Raw genomic sequence first — 23,329 nt, 5'->3', positions numbered from 1 at the left:
TCCAACAGTTAGTATTATCTCAGTTTCTTTTTCTTATAGGCGCTTCTTTAGAATGTCCAGCCAGCTGATTCCTAAGTCAGTCATCAAGAGAATTCAAACAATACTCAAAGTACATCAAAACTTTCTTTGTCATTCTACGGTGACCAAAGTGTTACCCCCCAAAACTAAGAATTTGCAATACTATCCTAAGATGTTCCTCATGCTCTTGTGGGCTTTTTGAGTACACCAGGATGTCATTATTGAACTCTACTACAAACTAGTTTAAGAAAAGTTTAAACCCCCGGTTCATGAGATCTATAAAGGTTGAGATGTATTTGTCAAACCAAAGGGCATGACGAAAAATACATAATATCCATATCTAGTTCTAAAGGCTATCCTTGCATCCTCAACCTTTGTCTTTAGTTGGTGGTAATCAGAATAATTATCAATTTTTGAGAAAATCTGTGCTCCTTACGATTGATCAAACAAATCATCAATATTTAGTAAGGGATATTTATTTCGTACTATTATCTTATTTAGTTTTCAATAGTCTATACAAATCTGTTATTTTTCACAAACAGTATTGGTGATCCAGATGGATCATCAAACTCGACATGGATTATTTTGCTACTAAGATATCTAAGAGGGTCATCAGACTTAATGTGGATCACTTTCACTACTACGAGAACTTGATGTGGATCATATTGGGTACTAAGAGTATAGTGAGATAGAATCCAGCAGTAAGATTTGTCACATCAAGAAGCTGAATCATATGCCAAAATTTAGAAGATGATAACTGGATCATACGATGCTCGATTGAAATGATCTATTTCTTAAAAATTAGATTTTTTTTTGAAATCTACAACTTTGGAATTGCCCAAAATGGATTAAATCAGATCAAAATTTTATCATTTGAGTCTTGAAATAGGCTAGTCAAATCAAAACTTTTTTTTATAAAAGATTTTGATCAAAAGTATCCTTCAATCCAAAAGAAATAGGTAGAACAATAGAAGATAAAATTAATGTAAAAGTTACGATCTATCTCCATAAAATTTTCATATTTTTTCATGATTTTTTTATCTTTATTCTTATTTAGAGATCTAGTCTATTTAAGCTAGGAAGAGGAGTCCAACCTAAATAATTCAAGGTAGACATCCTTCTAAAAGATAAGAAGAGAAATCCGATTCAATTTTTACAAGGACGGACTTCACTATTATAAATAGAAGCTATGTATTTGAGTATATGGTATGGAGAATTAATCAATAAAAGAAGGGGGCCTTAAGCCATACTTTTATAATTCTTCCATCATCATTTTTTTTTCTTTTGAGAGATTTGAATTGAGTGGATTGAAAAAAATATTCTATCTCCCAATCAGATCAAATTGGTATCATAGCTTTTATCCTTTACATTTGTGGGATGTTTAGACATGCGAGCAATATAAGCAATCAAGAGAGAGGTTATTTATGTTTCAAGTATATCAAAGGACAAAATGTGAGCATAGATGCTAGTTCTATCTTGATAAATGATGAGATGAAGAAATGCCTCATATAACTAGAGGAGAAGATTGCCAACTCACCTAACCTATGTTTCGACTGATATGGCCACTAGCACTAGCAACTCCTGTAGCGAATTTATCTCTTATGTGTAGAGATCAAGATATACTATCTAGCAAGGAAGATCAAGATTGGAATCATCTTCGAGTAAAGCCAAACAATTCAACCATGAGACAGGAAAGTAAGCATTTTCCATCTTCAATTCTAATTTAGTAGGATCTAAATCCTCTAAACAAGAGAAGCTCTGATCTAGGTGGATCATTAGACTCGATATAGACCACTTTGATCACCACAAGTATCTAGAAGGATCATAAAAATTGTGTGGATCACTTTACACTATAAGACTCGATATGGATCACGTTGCACTATGAATAAAGTGAGCAGAACTAGGAAAAGATCCATCACATTAAAGCTGAATTATGTGCCAAATTAAAGATGATAACTTGGTCATATGACTCGATTGAGATGATCTATTTTTTTAAATTCAATATTTTTTTGAGATTTACAATTTTGGAACAGCCCCTAAAGAAGTTAAATCAAGTTAAAATTTCATTATTTGAGACTAAAAATGGGTTAGTTAAATCAAAATTTTTCTTTTCAGAAAAGACTTTGACTGAAAGTTATCTTTCAACTTATGAAGTATTAAATGAAGTGATAGAAGATAAAGTTGATATAGAAGTCGAGATCTATCTTCTATAAAATTTTAATAATTTTATAATTTTTTATCTTTGTCTTTTTTTTAGTGATCAAGTTCCATTTAAGTTAAAAAGAGGAGTCCGATCCAAATTATTCAATGGTAGATGTCTTTCTAGAAGATAAGAAGAGAAATCTGATTTGAATTATATAAAGACAAACTTCATTATTATATATAGTGGCATGTACCTCAGTTTATAGTATGAAGAATTAGTCAATCAAAGGCGAGGGACTTAAGTCCTATGTTCAAAATTCTTCCATCATCAGTTTTTATGAGAGAGAGATTTGAGTTGAGCGAATTGAAGAAAATCTTCCTTCTCCCTAATCAGATCAATCAGAGCACCCTAGGAGATACACTAGATCTAACAAGTCCTTATCTAGTAGCTTTTGTAATTGCTTTTTTCATTAGTTTAGCTAGAGCCATTTAGTATGGAGCTTTAGAAATTGGATCAGTTCAGAAATTAAGTCAATGGAAAACTCAATCTCCCTATCAGGTGGTAATGTTGATAGATCATCTAGAAAAATATCAGAAAACTCCTTCATAATAGGAATATCCTCTAACTTGAGCTCCTTATACTGGGTGTCTATTACAGTGAGTCAAAATCCTTCACAACCCTTCCCAAGAAGTTGCTTGGCATGTAAAGCTAAGATCATCTTCTGGTGAGGGGATAATTTGCTACCCATAAGGCTAAACTCTAATTGGTTAGGGATTTGAAACTTCACTATGTTCTCAAAGCAATCAATAGTGGCATGATACACTATAACAAATCTATACTAAGGATCAAATTAAAATCCTTCATCTCTAGGACTAGTAGATCTACTTCAATTCATCTCTCTATTCTCAATACCCAAAATGCAATCCTTACAAACTGAGTTAACCAAGATGATATCTCTATTTGGTATAGACACAGAGATCGATTTCTAAGGGTGTGGGAGATATCTTATTGTTACTCCTGGTAAAACTAGTTGATGTAAAAGAGTGGATAGCACCAGAGTCAAATAGAACATAAACATTATGATAATATCTTAATCATACATGTCACTATTGAGTTAGAAATATTGGCATCTTATTGCATGAGTGCGTAAACATATCCTTGAGTTCTAGACTTTTGTTATCCTCTTTATTGCAATCTCTCTTGCGATGCTTGCTATTCTTATTGTTCTTTTTTATCAGGACAATTTGTTGCTTAGTGACCTTCCTATCCACAAATGTAGCACTTTTTAGAGAACCACTTACATTCTTTCATATGATGGGGTCCACTACATTAATAGCACTTGATAGCATCCTTCGATGGAATTTTATCATTTAAAGTAGTATTGTTAAACTTCTTAGCCTTTACATTAGCATTCTTATTATCTTGGCCTTGATAATTTTCTGACCTGGACCGCCTTTTCAAAACTTTTTCCCTCACTGCTTGAGCAATATCCAACCCTTTTTCTATTAGTAAAGCTTTATTAACAACCTCCTTATAGATGGGCGGCCCAAATGCGGTCACCAATTGCTGGATCTTATCTTTAGGTCTATTCTCAAATTTTCTGGCCCATGTGCCCTCCTCTGCTATCATTGATAGAGTATATCTAGATATTTTTTTGAACTTTGCTGTATATTGGGTAACCATCATATTGCCCCATTCAAGTTGGTGAACTTTCAAATTTCTAAAATCAGATACCTTGAGGAAAATACTTGTAAAAGATCCTTTTAAATCCTTTTCAAGTAAAGAGTGCATCATTTGGCCCTAAATTTTTGAGCTTCATATTCCACCTATTATTGCCTCACCTTATAACATGATAAGCGACAAAATTAACCTTTTCCTCAATTGGATACCTCAGAACCTGGAACACTTTCTCCATCGCTTTTAACCAACTTTCAACCTCAATAGGATCAGAGGTTCCCTTGAATACTAGTGGAGCATACTTCTTGAAATCTATCAAAGTGATTCAGTGCTCCTATTGGATTCCGACTCCCTGCTGTTGCTAAGGGATCCCCCACTATTATTACTGTTGCTACAATTGTTGCTATATGAATTGCTATTATTGCTACATGATTTGTTGTTGTTGCATAAATCATTGCTATTGTTGCTGCTACAGTCTACCATCCTTATTACATCTATTCCATTAGCAGCTTGTTGTTGCACTAGTAGTTGCATAAGCTGGGAGGTGCTAAATTATTCACCCGATGGAACTTCAGCTTCACTTGGAGTTTCCATTTCTTGAGTTCATGTCTATGGAGTATTATCAAGGGGATTGCTTGGGTGGCCTTATTGCATTGTTGACTAGTGAGAATGAGGCATCTTCTTGCTGATCTGAGGTCTCCCAAGCACTAGAGCCATCACCAAATTGGGTAGGCCTCCTAACACGCCTACATCCACTCTCTCATGCTATATAATCCTACATCGATCATTATGAGCATTCACAAATCGCTTTTGTTTAAACGACTTATACATATTATGAACTAGTTTTGAGCCCATATGTTGCACATGGATTTTAGGTCTGATCATATTGAAAAAAAATTATATATAAATAATAAAATAATATTCATTCAAATTCTTAGTATCATTTCATATTCTCAAACTATCTATATAAATAGTCTTTAATTGTAAGAATCAATAATACCATATATTAATAACATAATTTAATTCATATAAATAGGATTTAATGTAGTTTTTTATTAATCCAAGGCCTAAATTTAATGCTTGACAGATTGTTAAATAGAAGGACACATGGCATAGAAAAAATTACTTAGGTAGACAATTTCAAATGCTAAGAAATTTCCTCTCATTTCTATTTTATAATATATATATTAGATTAATATAATTTTTATTAATCCAAGGCTTAAATTTAATGCTTGAAGGATTGTTAAATAGGAGGATATATGGTATAGAAAAAATTACTTACGTGGATAATTTCAAATGCTAAGAAACTTCCTCTCAATTTTTATTTTATAATATATATTAGATATGTCTCATATTAATTTACTCCAACCTAGAGTTTTGCTTGCATACATCTCTTTGAACTTATGCCCTAGGGTCCTAAAACTTAGGCTCTGACACTACTCTATCATGCCTCGATCCCATCATCTGGGTCGACCATGTGATATGGTTATATGAATTCTAAAGCAATGCCTTAGAGATCATGCAAGGTCTAAAATGAATAAAAATTTTAAATATTTTTAAAAATTTTAAAATAAATAAATAACAGAATATGTCAACTAAATAGATTCATAAAAAAATAATCAATTTGTTCAATTATAATTATTAAAATATCCAATAGTGTCAAAAATTGATCAAATTAACAAACTAATAACTCTGGTACTCGAACTTCTCATCCAACCTATCCAAACTAAATATCCTATGTCCCTAAAAAAAATACAATATAGGATGTAAGCTGTTCACTCTGATAAGAATTTTTATACATACTCACCAATATATAACAACAACAACAACAACAACAACAACAATAATAATAATAATAATAATAAAATTATCATATAATTTTATTTAAATAACCTTCATGCATAAAATATCATAGTCGTGCATAGCAGTACATGTTATTTAGTCCAATGCATCATATCATGATATAATTATCTAAACATAACATATATGGACCTGATCATATTAAGGTGCTCAGTTCTGTACTATCATAATCATATTTCCAAATGGTGGTAGAACAATAAAATAGTTAGTTCAGAGGATAACAAGTACTTAACTTTGAATTACCACAGCCATATTTCACGCCCATGGCAGGATGTGAATAAAGTGACGGTCTAAAGAACCATAAGTGCTTGACTCCGAATTAGCATAATCATGTTTTAAGCCCATGCAGGGCACCAATAAAGTGGCTATATCAAAAAACTATAAATACTTGACTCTATACTACCACAACCATATTTTAAGCCTATGATAGGTATTGATAAAGTGGCTAGTCCAGAGTACTGCAATCCAACACTCAATCAATATTTTATTATATATATGCTTGTTAAGTATTATAATTCAAGATTATACTCTTTTGCAAAATTTGATATATAAGATTATCAAAATCATCCAAGTCAAGACATGATAAATGATATATAACATCATATAAAGCCATATATACTAAATAAAGAAGTATATCACATGCAATAACCAAAAACCATATAGAGCAAAATCACAATGTACAAAAATAATATTTATGTAAAAAGGATCAATATCTAGAATTTTTATCTCTATTGCTGTCAATTCAACTCACTAGATTTATGATCTAGATGTCAAGAATCCTGCTCGATATTTTCTGTCCAAAAATTTATTTTTTATAAAACTAAATTTATATTTAAATAGAATTATAAAGTAAAATCATCTACTAGAACTCTCTATTGCTGTTCATCGGGAGTCTACCCACCAATCTCCTGATCCTCCTTCCACAAATCCTTTAATCTAGCTAGGAGAGAAATGAAAGATAGAGAGAAGAAGGGAGATGTGAAACTCTCTTCTCTTCTTCGAAATAGGGGTATTCCCCTCCTCTTCTTTCCAAACATGGCTCCGAGAGCCCTATGGCCGGCAACCACATACACAGCTTGGCAGTGAAGAAATGATAGCAGCCACGGACATCGTCTCAACAATAGCCACCACCAGTAGTGGTCAGCAAAGAAAAAAAAAAAAAAAGGAATAACCTGCTCAAACAAAGCCGATGGCTCGTCGGACCATTTCGAGCAAAGACGATGGATGGGAAATTGGGAAAAGAAAGAGAAGACAAGGGAATGACAGTTACCTTGGTCCGGCAATGCCAAATAGAAGAAATCCGGTGGTCTTTCTAGTGAATGCCAAAAGGAAAACTCGAAGGAAATCTTGGACATCGGCAACGATTTCTCAAAAAATCAATGGTGGAGTCCAAGGGAGGAGACGAGGCCTTCTTATAGTGGTAACTACTAGGCTTTTGGCCTAATTAGGCGACATCCTTTGCTCTAGTTTTATTGAAATCGAGAGAGGAGAAACTCCGAATCGGAGTCTTCTTTCTTTCTTTATTTACACATCGAGCATGTGTTTTCCATCGACCGGACCTCTTCAGATTGGCCATGGGCTAAATTATAAACAATGAAGTACTAATTAATATTTTTTCTGTACATCAATAAATTATAGTCAGCAAAAAAAAAAAAAAAATCGTGCTTCTTTTGACATTCAATAACTTTAGGTCCAACAGATGTTACACATGACGAGGAACAACATGAAAGACCCATGCTGCTGCTTTTCCTAGCTCTTGCACAGGGATTCCCTCTAGGGAGCAAACTATTGTCAATTATAGATAATTTACTACATACTTAAAAAAAAGCCATTTTGCTTTGTCACAAATTATCGTTAGGATTTTCAACTTCGGCATTTTGTCTTTTTCCCAAACCAATGCCCCCGCCATACTTGGTCTACTGGTCTTGGAAAAGAGCAAAATAAATGAATACAGCCATCACAACAACCCAAATGCCGAAGATGAATGATATGGCCTCTTTTTTTTTTTTTGGTAGAATTATATGGCCTCTTTAAGTCGACGAAGTATAGCTGGAAAGGCCCCAACCAAGAACGATGCAGATGAAAACCACATGGCCACTACAATGCTTTCCCTTGCTCATCTGATCTCCAACGGAAAGATCTTACTTGGAACCATCTTAGAGGCCCCCATGACCATCCAAAGCCCGTAAGGTGAACAAAAAACTAAAACAATTCTAAGCATGCATCGCTCCTGCTGATCTAATTCATCGCTAACCATCACCATAAGATGAGCATTTGGATGGTTGCCACCATGAACACAAATCATCAGCCAATTATATTAATGTGAGTTGTCAAAATAATAGTAGAATTTATCAATGCTGAAATAAGTAATGAATTCTTATCGAAACCCATGCTTTGAATCTGGTTTGGGGTGTATAAGGCTGCCATGTTAAATCCCGTGCTTGTTACAAGAATGGATTTGCGTCTCCATTACAAATTTGCGGCCAGTACCTTTGTTGAATAATTCTAATTAACGATTGCCTGCTGGTTATAGGAGTGTCACTGGGAGCCATTATGTCATTCAGTTTTGCAAGGATGTATCGGGGGTGTCTCGGATTGTCTGGAGCGTCTCCGCGAGCACATTGAAGTTTCTATCTTGTTGGATGAGACTGTTTGGTGTCTCTAGGATAAAATATACACCAAGCATGGGGGAGAAAGCCTCGAAGACATTGAAAAAAATATACAAAACACTAACAATACATCTCTTGTTCCTTTTTTTTTTTTTTGGGACAACATCTCTTGTCCTTTGGGTATTGTTGCTGCCGATCTCTTCGCCTGAGGCCAATCACCGAGATGGATGTGGCCGAGATGAAACCGCCATTGAAGCTTCGTCCGAATACCTACAAAATAAATCCTCACCGAAGGTGGCATTCTTCGGTAAAGATCCTCCGACGCTCAAGTCAGGAGATGGAGAACAATGAGAGGAGAGAGCGAGGAGTTGATTGCATATCTTGGAGAGTCCCGAAACTTTAATATAGGGGAGGAGTTTGAGTCGTATCCATTTCGGAATCCTGATGATTTCTGAATTTATCGTACAGATTGATTTGGAGAAGATATTTTTCTTTTTTGGGAGTCTCGATCACGTAGAAGTTCTACTCTATCTGAACTTTTCCAATTTGAAGGAGGGCCAGATTTGATGCAGAGATTAGCTCGGCGACAGATGATAGTTCATCCGTGGCTGAGATACTGGAGTCCATGGAGCAGGCATTTGTCCTCTTGCTGGCTGAAATAGGTTGGTTGGGTATGAGCTAAAGCAGGTCGTCTAAAGCTGAGGTCATAGAGATTGTAGAGTGCATGTTGATTTTCAGATGATTTAGAATAGGTCGACAAAGGACAATCTATTTTAGATCGTCCGAGGTCGAATAGTTAAGAATCGTTGCTGATGGGATGTCCAACAGCCTCTCTGTCACATCTGCATATCTGTCAGATGTCCATCTCCTATAGCTCGATCGAAATCGAAGATGTCACAACCGAGATCGAGGTATAGATCCATAACAGATATTGTAGTTGATGAGCTAAAATCAAGCTTGAAACATGGTTGATTTATTCCTTGAGTATTTGGTAGGGCCATCTCTGATAGATATAATGGAATCGCTTGTCGCAATTGTGATAGAACCAATATCAGCTTTGAAAGTTTCGAAGGAGAACTTGATAATAACGTTACAAGTATAGGTGACGATTATGTCAGATTGGATCGTATACGGATTGGATCTAGTTAGATATGAAGCAGATTTAATTTATTTAATAAATATATTGAATTAAGTTAACTATGCTGGATTGTGATCCAATTATCACTGTAGTATGCAAGATCATTGCTTATGCACTATATAGATATTACAAATGCTTATAAGCACCGTAAAATAACTTTCTGAATTTTTTTTAAAATATCAAAAAAAAAAATCGATAGGTGAAGAATGAAAATAAAATTTTTTAAAACTTTTGTATTAGGCCGATATCTACCGACACAATACAAAAGCACCAATGAATTTTAATAACTGTCAACGCTATAGTGCGCCGGCAATTTGTTTCCAGTGCTGATGCTATAAAGCATCAGCAATGATCAATTTCATAAAAAAAATATGCCCCGAGTTACGAGCTCTTTTCCAAAATAATACAAAAAAAAAACTTATTTACCAAAATATATCAAAACGAAACTTATTTACCAAACTAATGCAAAAGGGAAAAACGTCATTTTGAATGGCGTTTTTTCCCCTTCCACGTCACCCCTCATTTCCACGGTGGCATCGTCCCAAAAAAAAAAAAGAGAAGAAACGCCATTTAGAATGGCGTCTCTAAAAACGCCATTTTGAATGGCGTTTTTAAAAACGCCATTCAAAATGGCGTTTTCAAATTTTTCCACAAAAAAAAGGGAAAAAAATCAAGAAAAAATGAGAAAATTGGTTTTTTAAAATTTAAAATTTTCAAAAATCAAAAAAAATTATAATGTAAAAATTAAAAAACATAAAATTTTAAAGATTAATTGAAATTAAAATATTATTTAAAATTACTTTCTCAAATTAAAAATAATTAATTTAAAAAAGATTCAAAAAAATTTGAAAAATAGGCTAAAAAAATTTTATAAAAATATAAAGAATTGAAAAAAAATAGAAATTATAATTGTAATTGAATAACAAACTTTATAATTTTTAATTTTAAGAAATAAGAATTAAAATTGTAAATGAAATTAAAAATTATATTTTAAATAACTAAATTAAATTAAATATAAATTTTTAAAAATATATAAATAAAGAAAAAAAATACGTAATAGAATATCAAAAAGATAAAAATAAAAAAAACTAAAATTAAAATTAAAAATTATAAAAATTATAAATTAGATTAGAAAAAATATATCATAAAAGAATAAAATAAAATTAAATTAATTACAATTTTTTTAGGGTATTTTAGAAATGTGACTTAAAAAAATTAAATTTGAATTAAATTTTGATAAAAAAAGAAATACTATTAAAAAGTTAAAAAAAATGAGGAAAAGTTAAAAAGTTAAAAAGTGAAAATTTTTAAAAAGTCACAAAAAATAAGAATTGTAAATTAAAAATTAAAAAAAAATTTAATGTTTAATTGAAATAAAAATATTTTTTAAATATATTTTATAAAAATAAAATTAATTTAATTAAAAAAATTTTCAAATAAAATTTAAAAATGACCTAAAAAAATTTCATAAAAAGATAAAGAATTGAAAAAAAATAGAAATTGTAATTGTAATTGAAGAACAAAGTTTATAATTTTTAATTTTAAGAAATAAGAATTAAAATTGTAATTGAAATTAAAAATAATATTTTAAATAATAAATTAATTTAAATATTATTATTTAAAAAATATTGTAAATAAAGGAAAAAAATGGGAGGAAAATTTAATTTGAATTAAATTTTGATCAAAAAATAAATACAGTGTAAAGTTAAAAAATGAGGAAAAATATGGAAAAAAATTTGTAAAATAAACTTTAGAAAAAATAATATTTTTTTAATTAAAGGAAAAGAATACGTAATAGAATGCTAAAAAGAAAAAAATGAAAGAAAAATGAAATTATAATTTCAAATGATAACTATTTTAAAATAAATAAAGAAAAGTATCATAAAAAATAAAAAAATAATAATAAAATAGAAATTATAATTATAAATTTTAAAGAAATTTAATTTAAATTTAAATTAAAAATTATCATTTAAATTATTATTTTGATTATTTAATTTAATTTATTTATTAAAATATTACAAATACATAATTAAAAAAATAAAAAAAAAAAAATGCCATAGAGAATGGCGTTTTCCCTCCCCAAACCCTTTTCCCCTCCTTCTGCCTTCTCCCCTCCTTCTCCCTTCTCCTTCTCCCTTCTCCCTTCTCCCTTCTCCCTTCTCGATCTTCTCCGGCGTCTCTCCGGCGGCACGGCGGCGAGGTCCCGGCGGCGGCGAGCTCTTCCCCCCTCTCTCTCCCTCTTCCACTTTCTCTCTCCCTCTTCCCCTCTCTCTCTTTTTCTCATGCCGGCGGCGGGCCGCGCGTCCCGGCGGCGGGCCGGCGTCCCGACGGTGGGACCCGCGTCCCGGCGGTGGCCCTCGGCCCCCTCCTCTCTCCTCTCTCTCTCTCTCTCTCTCCCTTCTCCGTGGCCGCCGGCCACAGACGGCCGGCGGCGGGCTGCGCGCCCCGGCGGCGGGTCCCGCGTCCCGACGGTGGCCCCCGGCCCCCTCCTCTCTCTCTTCCTCTCTCTCTCTCTTCCTCTCTCTCTAGCCTTTACGTATTTGAATGATAATTTTTAATTTAAATTAAAGTTAATTTTTTATTTTAAAATATAATTTTATTTTATTATTTTTTTTTTCTTTTATTTACTATTTTTATGATATATTTTTTAATTTAATTTATAATTTTTATAATTTAAAAATATAATTTTAGTTTTTTTCTATTTTTATGATATATTACGTATTCTTTTCCTTTACTTAAATTTGTAAAGGAAGAAGGAGAAGATCGAGAAGGGAGAAGGGAGAAGGAGAAGGGAGAAGGAAGAAGGAGGGGAAAAAAGGATTTGGGGAGGGGAGAGAATGGCGTTTTCTCTTTTTTTTTTATTTTTTATTTTTTTTAATTTCTTTACTTATCTATTTGTAATCTTTTAATAAATAAATTAAATTAAATAATAAAATAATAATTTAAATGATAATTTTTAATTTAAATTAAAATTAAATTTCTTTAAAATTTATAATTATAAATCCTATTTTATTATTATTTTATTATTTTTTTATAATATTTATTTTAAAATTTATTTTAAAAATTTTATCATTTAAAATTATAATTTCAGTTTTCTTCCATTTTTATCTTTTTAGCATTCTATTACGTATTTCTTTCTTTTACTTAAAAAAATATTTTTTTTTTCTAAAGTTCAATTCAAAGACCAACATTTGATATATTATTATTTACGTTATAATTTTTATAATCCTTTCAACATAACATTTTTTCTCCTAATGTTCTGAGACACGTTCGAATATATGTATCCATATGCACCAATCATAATATCCAATCATTTAAAATTAAATAATATAAAATGAAATCAATATTTAATATTATTCAATAGAATAAAAATGTCAAACGTACAAAAAAAAAAAATAGTACAACAAAAATGTAAAAATACTAAATACAAATACAACAAAGACTAAGTCCCACAAGGACGTCGCGGCGTCCGTGGTCGCTTGGACCTTCTCAGGAAGGTCCTCGCCGGCTGCTCCTGCTGTGATGGCTCCTCTCCTATATCAGTGGAGGAGATCTGCTGATCATGCTGCTCAGGAATAACTGATGCTGTCGGATCATCTACGGACTGAGAGACCCGTTCAACTCTCTCTTCCTCTCTCTCTCCCTTCTCCGTGGCCGCCGGCCACAAACGGCCGGCGGCGGGCTGCGCGCCCCGGCGGCGGGTCCCGCGTCCCGACGGTGGCCCCGGCCCCCTCTCTATCTTCCTCTCTCTCTTCCTCTCTCTCTAGCCTTTACGTATTTGAATGATAATTTTTAATTTAAATTAAAGTTAATTTTTTATTTTAAATTATAATTTATATTTTATTACTATTTTTTTCTTTTATTTACTATTTTTATGATATATTTTTTAATTTAATTTATAATTTAAAAATATAATTTTAGTTTTCTTCTATTTTTATGATATATTACGTATTCTTTTCCTTTACTTAAATTTGTAAAGGAAGAAGGAGAAGATCGAGAAGGGAGAAGGAAGAAGAGGGGAAAAAAGGATTTGGGGAGGGGAGAGAATGGCGTTTTCTCTTTTTTTTTTTTTTTTTTTTTTAATTTCTTTACTTATCTATTTGTAATCTTTTAATAAATAAATTAAATTAAATAATAAAAATAATAATTTAAATGATAATTTTTAATTTAAATTAAAATTAAATTTCTTTAAAATTTATAATTATAAATCTATTTTATTATTATTTTATTATTTTATTATAATATTTATTTTAAAATTTATTTTAAAAATTTTATCATTTAAAATTATAATTTCAGTTTTCTTCTATTTTTATCTTTTTAGCATTCTATTACGTATTTCTTTCCTTTACTTAAAAAAATATTTTTTTTTTCTAAAGTTCAATTCAAAGACCAACATTTGATATATTATTATTTACGTTATAATTTTTATAATCCTTTCAACATAACATTTTCTCTCCTAATGTTCTGAGACACGTTCGAATATATGTATCCATATGCACCAATCATAATATCCAATCATTTAAAATTAAATAATATAAAATGAAATCAATATTTAATATTATTCAATAGAATAAAAATGTTAAACGTACAAAAAAAAATAGTACAACAAAAATGTAAAAATACTAAATACAAATACAACAAAGACTAAGTCCCCAAGGACGTTGCGGCGCCCGTGGTCGCTTGGACCTTCTCAGGAAGGTCCTCGCCGGCTGCTCCTGCTGTGATGGCTCCTCTCCTATATCAGTGGAGGAGATCTACTGATCATGCTGCTCAGGAATAACTGATGCTGTCGGATCATCTACGGACTGAGAGACCCGTTCAACTCTCTCATCTGGATACACGGATGGACCTGAAAAAAAAGTATCATACTCATGTGGCCAACTGGTACCCGGTGATGGCATCTGGGGGATGTAGGAAGAAGAAGATGCTGCCATCTGTGGATGAAAAGACGGTGGCATCTGTGCAGCATCAAATGATGACATATGCGGAATATGCGGTGATGGTATATGTGAAGCATATGGTGACGGCGTATAACTCATATCTGGCGCCCGAACTACTCTATACAAGGCGCACAGGTATGTGGATCAACACCAATCGCCACCAATGTTCCGGAACCTGTTCTCTCCATCTCCCGCAGTATCTGAATCCGCTCATCCTCATCAGTCGTAGATAAAGCACGATGAGTGTCCAACACGAGATCCGACATAGAATCAGTCTATAAAATAAAAATAGAACAGTTAGTATAAAACAATCAGTATAGTGTACAATATAAAACAAAAATATAACACAAATAACATGAACATCTTTTCGTAATCTTACCAAAAGACGTACAGTAGAACTCTCGCCCTCGTATCCAGAAACTGCATACTGAGACTGTCCAATGACTCGCACCGTAATGCTAAAAAATCAAGCCATGTAGTCATCAGTATATGAACGGCCTCTCAAAATAGGATCACCATGAACAATGTGATCTCGACGTGCATCCCACCATCGGGATGCGGGGCTCGCCGTCGGGAAGCGCGGCCCGCCGCCGGGAAGCGCGGCCCGCCGCCGGCCGTCTGTGGCCGGTGGCCAAGGAGAAGGGAGAGAGAGAGGAGGGGGCCGGGGCCAAGGACGGGATGCGGGACCCGCCGTCGGGACGCGCGGCCCGCCGTCGGCCGTCTGTGGCCGGCGGCCAAGGAGAAGGGAGAGAGAGAGGAAGAGAGAGAGAGAAGAAGAGAGAGAGAGGGGGCCGGGGGCCACCGCCGGGACGAGCGGCCCGCCGTCGGGACGCGAGGCCCCCGCCGGCCGTCTGTGGCCGGCGGCCAAGGAGAAGGGAGAGAGAGAGGAAGAGAGAGAGGAGGGGGCGGGGGCCCCCGTCGGGACGTGCGGCCCACCGTCGGCCGTCTGTGGCCGGTTGCCAAGGAGAAGAGAGAGAGGAGGGGGCCGGGGGCCACCGCCGGGACGCGCGGCCCGCCGCCGGCGTCTGTGGCCGGCGGCCAAGGAGAAGGGAGAGAGAGAGAGGAAGAGAGAGAGAGAGGAAGAGAGAGAGGAGGGGGCCCGGGGCCACCACCGGGAGCGCGGGACCTACCGTCGGGACGCGGGACCCCCGTCGGGATGCGCGGCCCGCCGCCGGCCGTCTGTGGCCAGCGGCCAAGGACAAGGGAGAGAGAGAGAGGAAGAGAGAGAGGAGGGGGGGCGGGGGCCACCGTCGGGACGCGGGACCCGCCGCCGGGATGCGGGGCCCGCCGCCGGCCGTCTGTGGCCGGCGGCCAAGGAGAAGGGAGAGAGAGAGAGAGAGGAAGAGAGAGAGGAGGGGGCCGGGGGCCACCGTCGGGAAGCGGGACCCGCCGTTGGGACGTGGGACCCGCCGCCGGGATGCGCGGCCCGCCGCCGGCCGTCTGTGGCCGGCGGCCAAGGAGAAGGGAGAGAGAGAGAGGAAGAGAGAGAGGAGGGGGGGCGGGGGCCACCGCCGGGATGCAGGACCCGCCGCCGGGACGCGTGGCTCGCCGCCGGCCGTCTGTGGCCGGCGGCCAAGGAGAAGGGAGAGAGAGAGAGGAAGAGAGAGAGAAGGGGGTCGGGGGCCACCGCCAGGACGCGGGACCCGCCGCCGGGATGCGGGACCCGCCGTCGGGACGCGCGGCCCGCCGCCGGCCGTCTGTGGCCGGTGGCCAAGGAGAAGGGAGAGAGAGAGGAAGAGAGAGAGAGGAGGGGGCGGGGGCCACCGCCGGGATGCGGGACCCGCCGCCGGGGCGCGCGGCACACCGCCGGCCGTCTGTGGCCGGCGGCCACGGAGAAGGGAGAGAGAGAGGAAGAGAGAGAGAGGAAGAGAGAGAGGAGGGGGCCGGGGGCCACCATCGGGATGCGGGACCTGCGGCCGGGACGCGCGGCCCGCCGTCGGGACGCGCGGCCCGCCGCCGGCATGAGAAAAAGAGAGAGAGGGGAAGAGGGAGAGAGAAAGAGGAAGAGGGAGAGAGAGGGGGGAAGAGCTCACCGCCGCCGAGACCTCGCCGCCGTGCCGCCGTGCCGTCGGAGAGACGCCGGAGAAGATCGAGAAGGGAGAAGGGAGAAGGGAGAAGGAGAAGAGGGAGAAGGAAGGAGGGGAGAAGGAAGAAGGAGGGGGAAAGGGTTTGGGGAGGGGAAAACGCCATTCTCTATGGCGTTTTCTCTTTTTTTTTTATTTCTTTAATTATGTATTTATAATCTTTTAATAAATAAATTAAATTAAATAATAAAAATAATAATTTAAATGATAATTTTTAATTTAAATTAAAATTAAATTTCTTTAAAATTTATAATTATAATTCTTATTTTATTATTATTTTATTATTTTTTTTATGATACTTCTTTTTATTTATTTTAAAATAGTTATCATTTGAAATTATAATTTCATTTTTCTTCCATTTTTTTCTTTTTAGCATTCTATTACGTATTCTTTTTCTTTAATTAAAAAAATATTATTTTTTCTAAAGTTCAATTTATAAAGTTTTTTTTCCATATTTTTCCTCATTTTTTAACTTTACACTGTATTTATTTTTTGATCAAAATTTAATTCAAATTAAATTTTAAATTTTCCTCCCATTTTTTTCTTTATTTAAAATATTTTTTAAATAATAATGTTTAAATTAATTTAGTTATTTAAAATATTATTTTTAATTTCAATTACAATTTTAATTCTTATTTCTTAAAATTAAAAATTATAAACTTTGTTCTTCAATTACAATTATAATTTCTATTTTTTTTCAATTCTTTATCTTTTTATGAAATTTTTTTAGGTCATTTTTAAATTTTATTTGAAAATTTTTTTAATTAAATAAATTTTAATTTTATAAAATATATTTAAAAAATATATTTATTTCAATTAAACATTAAATTTTTTTTTATTTTAATTTATAATTCTTATTTTTTGTGACTTTTTAAAAATTTTCACTTTTTAACTTTTTAACTTTTCCTCATTTTTTTTAACTTTTTAATGTATTTCTTTTTTTATTAAAATTTAATTAAAATTTAATTTTTTTAAGTCACATTTCTAAAATACCCTAAAAAAAATTATAATTAATTTAATTTAATTTTATTCTTTTATGATATATTTTTTCTAATCTAATTTATAATTTTTATAATTTTTAATTTTAATTTTAGTTTTTTTTCATTTTTATCTTTTTGATATTCTATTACGTATTTTTTTTATTTTATTTATAATATTTTTTAAAAATTTATATTTAATTTAATTTAGTTATTTAAAATATAATTTTTAATTTCATTTACAATTTTAATTCTTATTTCTTAAAATTAAAAATTATAAAGTTTGTTATTCAATTACAATTATAATTTCTATTTTTTTTCAATTCTTTATATTTTTATAAAATTTTTTACCCTATTTTTCAAATTTTTTTGAATCTTTTTTAAATTAATTATTTTTATTTTGAGAAAGTAATTTTAAATAATATTTTAATTTTAATTAATCTTTAAAATTTTATTTTTTTTAATTTTTACATTATAATTTTTTTTTAATTTTTTAAAATTTTTAAAATTTATAATTTTTTTAAAAAATTTTAAGACAAGCATTTCGAATGATGTTTTTCAATTAAATTTCAAATTTTTATTTCTTTCATATTTCTTTCTCTTTTTTTTTTCTATGATAATTTCTTTTTTATTTCTTAAGATTTTTTTTGACATCTTTTAAAAAATATTTTAAATAAAAAATCTAAATTAATTTTTTTAATGAATTACAAATTCAAATCTTTATATTTTAAATTTCAATCAAAATTATAATTTAATTTATTAATTAATTTTAAATTTTAAAAAACTAATTTTTTCATTTTTTCACGATTTTTTTTCTTTTTTTTTGTGAAAAAATTTGAAAACGCCATTCTGAATGGCGTTTTTAAAAACGTCATTCAAAATGGTGTTTTTAGAGACGCCATTCTAAATGGCGTTTCTTCTCTTTTTTTTTTTTTTTTTGGGACGATGCCACCGTGGAAATGGGGGGTGACGTGGAAGAAAAAAAAATGTCATTCAAAATAACGTTTTTTTTTTTGCATTAATTTGGTAAATAAGTTTCGTTTTGATATATTTTGATATATAAATTTTTTTTTTTGAATTATTTCGGAAAAGAGCTCCCGAGTTACCTGCTACCTTGCTAGCCGTACAAAACCCCGAAATGGTCAAAAGCGGTTAAAGATCGCCCAGATCCAAGAACCCTGACCCCATCCGAATAGATCACCCGCCCCTTGCCGCCTGGATCCTCTCCAGCTCATCCGGTCGGTCCGGCTGCCGAACCATTGTTAGTTCCTCACACCACTCAACATAAGCTTATTAGGGAAACAAACATGCATACGTAGAATTTAGCTCGCTTACTTTGTGATCGGATGAGAGGGGATGGGGATGCCATTCCTGCATAGATCAGCCCGGGAGTCACCGCAGGTGGCGACGACGATCCGGTTGGAACCCACCACATCCACCACAGTGGTGGAGCCCACATGCTCTCTCCTGGGCGTCAACATCTTGCACTGGCAACTGGCGTTCTACGGCCCGCCCCACCACCTCACCACCGCCTCGTCCATCCGGCAAAAGCTCCGCTCCATCACCTCCCTCCACTCATTTGGCGGGCGATGGAGGATAGCATCTCACCCTCTCCACCTCTTCTGCCACCATCTTGTGCATCTGGTCCTTGCACGATACAGCCACCTGAACAGAGCAACAACGGTCAGAGAGATGGACAAAAGGAGAGGAGAGGAGAGGAGGGGAGTCTCTAATCTCTCGGAAGCCCCACTACCTCGTCGGAGGAAATCAGGTGGATGGAAACAGCGTCCTCTATGTTCCTCCTCCGGCCGTAGATGGTGATCACCTCTATGATCCTCGTCGGGCATCCTCTGTCTCATCCTCGTGCTTCTCCTTGACCTTCTCCTTCATCGAGATCTCACGCCCCTGGGCCTCCCTCATCCTATGCACCATCGCAGCACCCTCCTTCCAGAACCCACTCTGGAACTCCTACCTTCAACATTAGGAGCTTCTTCATTGCCCCCTCATCGGGATCGAGCGCATCTCATCGAGAAATTCCTCTCTATTCTGGGCCCTCGGGGAACCCTATCATGTCGTCACCGTCGGGGATCTCCCGTCCACTGAGGCAGCCCTGGCAGTGGCCGCGGCAGCTACGATGGAGATGGAGCAGGAAGTTGGGATTTGTTAATATGTCTTGAATTTTGGATATTTTTTATGGACTCGAACTATGATCCGGTCTGAAAAATCTGCATTACGACCCGAATGAAATTTTTTGAGAGATCTGTGATGGTAGTGGAGGGCATGAGCCGATAGGCCCATATCCGAAGCCCACCACTGATCTCATTAGGAGGTGCGGGGGGCAACACCTCCCACGGTACGGACTAGTATAAATATTATACTTTCTGCCAATCTCGACAGTTTTGTGAGAGAGGTTTGGAAAATCAAATTGCGGCTAGAGTTTAGAGAGTTCTGAATGATTGTATCTCTCTTTTCATCATAGTGAAATTTTTTTCTCGTATCTTGTCCGTGGACGTAGGCTTTTCAGCCGAACCATGTAAATCCTGTGTTTGTTTTTCTTTTCTTCTCTATTTTGTGTGATTGTATGAATCTGTGTGTGCCCTATTTTTGTGCTTGCTGTAACAGGATTGATAGGACAGTGGATGTGGCAGCTGATCGGATGATGAAGGGAGAGGTTGACATGGTGGAAGGGCTCTACGGCGGCGAAGGTGGATTCTTCAAGTGATTTCTCGAGGGAGATTATGGTGGTCATTCGATCGGGGTTCTCTGACGGGTCCTGCTTGTAGTTGGCGGTGGAGAACGGGAAGATGTCGTTAGGGACAGAGCCTCCAAGGGAGAGGAGGAAGGAGATGGAGAAGAAGATGAGAGGGATCTGGGCCGGCGTTATGGTTTCGGATGGAGAAGGTGGTGGTGCGGGGAAGGCGGTGGGGAAGTGAGGCATTTGAAGAGAGAAACGGGGTAGAGGGCGTGGTGATGAATGCAGAAAGCATGGTCTATTTCATAGAAATATTTCAATATCGATACTTTACCGACGTACTTTGAAGGCATCGGCATATTTCCGCTACTTAAATTTTGCCGATGTTTTTACCTAGCATCGGCAGGTTAGAGTCGGCATTTAACCATTTTACTATAGTGTATTAAATATATCAAAATAGGATAAATGGCCCGAACATTCTAAACCTAGATCTAACTTGTATGGAACAGGTTGAGTTTTTCCAATCAATTTGGGACATAGACCTATTTGTACTGAACCCAAACCTGCTTGAAATAAGTTGACCATGGGTTAGTTTGTGGATTGGTTAATTAAATACATCCCCTATGTTGAACAATTGTGCCCCTGGCTCCAAAAATCATAATTTGAGGACATGATATCCATTGCATACTCATAAAGATTGGCCCTATAAGTATGTAATGCTTTTCACCTGTCAATGAATATAACATAATATGAAAATTATATAATTCATCCACAAACATAGTAATTGTTGCAGCTTGTCTCCAGTGGGATGGTTGGCCGAGGGCCGAGCCACTGCGCCCGAGTGTCGGATGGCAGGGAATCGAAAGAGGATGCCTAGTCGCCAGAGATGAGTGCATAGTTGAAGAAGCCGAGAGCGAGGGCTAACGGCGAGTGCCGATGATGATCTCCGCCCGACGTCAGGGGTACGAGACTTGCAAGGAAAGTCCCGCCAGATGTTACTTCGGCAAGGATCCTCTGACGCTCAACTTAGAGATATCGCTCGATAGAGAGTGGAGCAGAATTTTGGCATCAGGGTCTCAAGTGTGTGCACATGAGACATATATACCTGGAGGAGTCTCCGCTTATCTTTATTTATAGAGGGAGCAAAATCAATGACAGAAGGATGGACGGTCATTCTGAGCGTGTCCCATTGTATGGAGGTGCATAGGGCATCCTTAAATGGTCCTAACGGAGGGCGTACCTTATGTTCGGCGTGTAAATAGCCACGGCGGTGGATGCTACTGCATGTGTGGTGTAATTAATGAGCTCATAACTTTCCATCATGGCATGCAGTCAGCCACCTAGGATATGGCTTCTGGGCAACGTGACTTAATGTGACCTGACAGGATAGTATGGCGGCCATGTTTAGCATTCGACTGCTCGATTGACGCCTATTTCCTGAGGTCTGGAAGTCAGATGAGTTAGTCCACGAAGTAGTGCTACTTGATCGGGTAGTTGATAGGATATCGAAAAAGTAGTCGACTATGCGCTGAATGTCGTCAGCTAGTCAAAAGTTGTATGTAGACTACATGTCGATGTAAGTTGGCTTAGTACCGACTTGGCTAAGCCCGTTGCCATTAGTCGGTGAAGTATCGTCGATCTTTGCCAGTGGAAAGCGATCAGGGTAAGGCCCATCGATCCAAGTTGGGTCGGACCACAGCAACCTCATCGGTGTGGCGCACTTGGTCGGTCGGGAGGTGAGGGAGAAGGCTAGTTGGGCAAGGGTCAAGGATCTACCCCAACACCTGCCCCCCCAACTCCCGAGTTCGATGGCATAGCTTTAATCGGGCGAAGGGAGTTAGTCATCGAGTGGATTCGAGTCGTCTTTCCCGACAATCCTTCATTTAATGTTGTCTTGAAGATTGCATTCGATCATCTGATCGCTTCGTTAAGTGAACCATCATTTTGTTATTTCGTAGGACGTGTGGTAGCTCTGTCACATCGCAGATCGTGCAGTAATAAATACTGTGATGCTCAAGACAATCCTCTATAATGATGGCAGAAGATCGAATGACAGAACAATAATTAGTAGAGATACCTAAGTCATCCTCATGTTAGTCATCCTTTGGCCCGACTCGTAGTCACGCAGATTTGACTAATTTGGCACGATCTCAATGGTGCTGTGTCTAAAAGTCGAGAAAATAGTTGATGAAGATCGTCACCACACATCGAGATCTCTGAGGAAGGTGCGATTCTTTATGTCAATCCTGACCGTCGAGGGAGTTTATAAATAGGGGTTGGTCTTGCCTTAGTTTTGCTTATGATTCCGGTGTCTTTGCTTCCGGTTCCTGATCCTTTGCCTTTGGTAGAGAGTTTAGGATCCCTGGGGCTTTGGCTTCATCGCAATCGACCGTCTCCTTTACTGTTGGTCTTCATCGCTGTTGGTCCTCCCTGATCGATCTTTCGATCATTGTCCCCTCCTGTTCTCTTGAGATTATGGTCCTTCGCCTTCTTTTTCAAGTTTCTATCTTCGAGCTCTCTTTCTTTCATGGCTTCTTCTAGTGGGGGGTCTGGGGATGAGAACCTGGTGAGAGACCAAGGTTCTTGGACTCCGACTGCTCAGAGGGAGACCGAGGAGACTTCTCGGGATGAATCTGAAGAGGCCTCTTCTTGGTAGGGTCATCTCGATCCTGAAGGGTCGGACGAACAGCCGACTCCCGAGGACCATCTCGGGCCTCTTGTCGAGAGGTTCAAGTTATCTAAGGCTGCTATTCTCCGACTAAGAGATCACTATCACATCCCTAGTCGATATCAGCTGATGGAGCCCGATGAAGAAGGTCAGATTGTCCATTCTCCTGATGGCTACATTACCATCTATAAGAAGTTTCTTCGCTCGGGGCTCTGATTTTCTCTTCACCCTTTCTTTGTCAATATCTTTGACCTGTACGAGGTAGTTCCTACCCAGCTTACTCTCAATTCTTTTAGAATTTTATCTTCTTTCGTTGTCCTTTGTCATCTTCTTCGATTTAAGCCCCAAATCTCTCTTTTTTGGACTCTCTTTATGTGGAAGAAACATCCTTGGGATCAGAGATGGTGGTTCTTCAGTCTCGGGCCTAAATGTCAGTTTATCACTGGACTTCCTTTTTCCATCTATAGGTGGAAGAATAAATTTTTTTATATAGCTGCCAACCACCTTTGGAGCTTTAGCTGGA

The sequence above is a fragment of the Elaeis guineensis genome, chromosome 4 (genome assembly GCF_000442705.2).
Source record: "Elaeis guineensis isolate ETL-2024a chromosome 4, EG11, whole genome shotgun sequence".
Classification (NCBI taxonomy): domain Eukaryota; kingdom Viridiplantae; phylum Streptophyta; class Magnoliopsida; order Arecales; family Arecaceae; genus Elaeis; species Elaeis guineensis.
This window is presented reverse-complemented; position numbering follows the sequence as displayed.